The 2,519-nt window shown below is 38.7% G+C and overlaps 1 long non-coding RNA gene across 1 annotated transcript in view; it reads left to right on the top strand.

The window, feature by feature from the left end:
• LOC106514952 (uncharacterized) overlaps positions 1-2,104 on the top strand; it is an 8,816-nt gene extending 6,712 nt beyond the window's left edge. Inside the window, exons 2-3 of the long non-coding RNA XR_001309942.1 lie at positions 46-48; positions 2,016-2,104. This is a non-coding gene — a long non-coding RNA (uncharacterized LOC106514952). The remainder of the gene's footprint in view (positions 1-45; positions 49-2,015) is intronic.
• Positions 2,105-2,519: the final 415 nt, after the last annotated feature.

Genomic DNA, 2,519 nt, shown 5'->3' with positions numbered 1-2,519 from the left:
TGGATTTTATTTTGAAATCAGAAGTTTCAGAAAGCCGACAGCGAGACAGTTTCAACTTAGATACCAAAAGCCTTTCTATCATTGTTTTCAGCTGTGTTTGGAGTTCTTCTTTCACAGAATTAATTATTTTTTGCTGTGACTTCCACATTTATCACTGAATTTATCGCGCGATCTCCTTCCTGCACGTCTGTTGGACCGGAGCGGAGGTAGTGTAAACTGGACTTGAAATGCACAGCTGCGACCTGCGCAGCGGAGATGGAACACAAGTAGTGTAAATTAGGGGTAACAACCCTATGTGAGGGACTTTATAATTGTGTCTGCTTTAGAGCAGATGGCATACAGCACGTGTCAAACTCAAGTTCTGCAGGCCAAATAAGGCCTGCCAAGGAAATTTTATGAAATTTTGGCATCACATCACTAGATGGAAGTGCACAGGGTTCAAAAGTAGCAGAAGCTGGTAGTCAGCAGCTGGCAAGATTCACTGTGTAAAATCTTCATTTCACTGAAAATTCTCTGGTTATTTTTATTGCAGCCCAGTAATGCTGGGAAGTTGGAAATTCCCACTTATAAGTTGTAAATTTATACTAGAATGCACCTCCACTGGGAATTCACTGTCACAAAGTGGGAAAGTTCAGTTTTAAAGATGGCAGTACAGGGAAACCCCTCACTTCACCTCACCTCACCACTGGTTGATCTTTGACCACCTGAGGTCAAACCTCTCCTCTCCCCAGACTTAATAATTTCAGCTCTGCTGAGAGCTTTAAAAAAAAGAAAAGCTTTGCCTCTCCTTTCCCCTGGGAAAGCAACATGGTTCCAATTCTCATAGAGATTTGCTGTGTTTGTTAAAAACAAAATAAAATAAAACAAACCTTCTGTTGTCGTTTTCTCAATATGTTTAATTCCAATGTTTCAACCATTTCATATGTTTGACTTTTTGTATTTATTTTTAAGGGTTCTCTAATTTAGCTTATAATAATTCTACATTTGTTGTCTCTGGTCATGCTTAGACTTTATCTGAGTTAATGAAAACGGAATATATGTTTTAGTTAATGCTTATATATTTATGCTTTTATTTCTTCTATTTTGACAAGCATTGCTCAGTCGTTCTTAATAGTCTATTTAGTCAATGTTCATAATTAACCATTAGTTAATTAATTAGAATATTAATATGCTGATTTTAAGAGTTTAGTTACTTCTGCTCATAAAATGTTTGTGTGTTACTTTTTGACGATGTTTTGATTTTTGGGGTCTTCCATACAAAGAACACACATGTTCTCACAAGAACCTCCACACCTGCAGATAAACACAACTCACTCCCACATTCTCATCTCCTCTGTCCTGAGAACAAAGCCTCGCTGTTCTCAATCTAATACTCTAAAAACTCTTCTTTGCTCCGTTGGAATCAGTCTGTTGTTTTTGTTTTGCTGGGTCAAGACGCCACGAAGGTCTCCAGCTTTCTTGCTTTTCTGTGCTGGAAAAACAGAGCTTCCAGCTTCTTTCTTTTTTGTCGCAGCAATTTATTCTTTTCGAAATTACAAGGAAATATCTCTCCTGATTGGGGTTACAACTTTTGTTTGAGCCGCCCCTGAGCTCAAACCAACTTCTGGAGCCACCTTGTTGTGAGTTTTTCCAAAGCTGCCGCCCGGACGAGACCCGGTTTTGAGCCGTCCTGTCACGCTGCTGACTGCACCGAGTCCAAAGGCCTACATCCATTCGACCGACAAAGAAAGGCCACGGTGTCGGCTGTTCATCCAGGCTGACACCCCTAAGCTGGCGTCTTGTCGACTCCCCTTGTCTGGTTGGCCCTGACATGGTAAAACTGAGTTTACCCTCAGATGATGTGCTCATCTTAGCTCGCAGCTTTAAAGTATACAATTTAAAGATCATAACCTTAGCTAAGATTTGTTTTTTGTTTGTTTGTCCCACTTTCCTTTGCCTCCTCTCTCTCTCTCTCTCTCTCTCTCTCTCTCTCTCTCTCTCTCTCTCTCTCTCTCTCTGTCTTGGTCTCACACAAGCACACACACAGAACCCTGAATGTATATAAAATAACCTGCTTTTACTTAGTTAAAATTGTTAGACAAACTGCTTAATTAGTTTGTTCACCTGTTAGAAAAGTAGAAAATTTATTGTGTTATACTGAGAGCTCATTTATTGTTTAACCATTGTAATCACTCATTAATCACTCAATATGATCCTCCTAATAAGTTAGTCCTTAACTGGCCAAAATAAAATTACATCTTGTTGTGTGTTTTTTGTGTGTATTTTGATGACTGAACTATTTTGAACAACTTGGGGCTTCAAGAACTCACAGATTGCTCTTATTTAAAATCATGGTCGTGATTTTAATGAGATACCCCTCATTATCTACAGCAGCTACTCACCACAACACAGCAGTGGGTAAAAATCTTTCATTTTTACTTTAAATAGCATTTCTGTTTGTATTAATTTCACATTTAGTGGTACTTTTCAGTGTTTATAAGAGTATGCATTTATATGCACAAAATACCTCGTGGAGCTCA

Source organism: Austrofundulus limnaeus, unplaced genomic scaffold (assembly GCF_001266775.1).
Source record: "Austrofundulus limnaeus strain Quisiro unplaced genomic scaffold, Austrofundulus_limnaeus-1.0 Scaffold24, whole genome shotgun sequence".
NCBI classification, from domain to species: Eukaryota; Metazoa; Chordata; class Actinopteri; order Cyprinodontiformes; family Rivulidae; genus Austrofundulus; species Austrofundulus limnaeus.
Note: the sequence above shows the minus strand (reverse complement) of the source record. Positions and strands in the feature narration are given on the sequence as shown.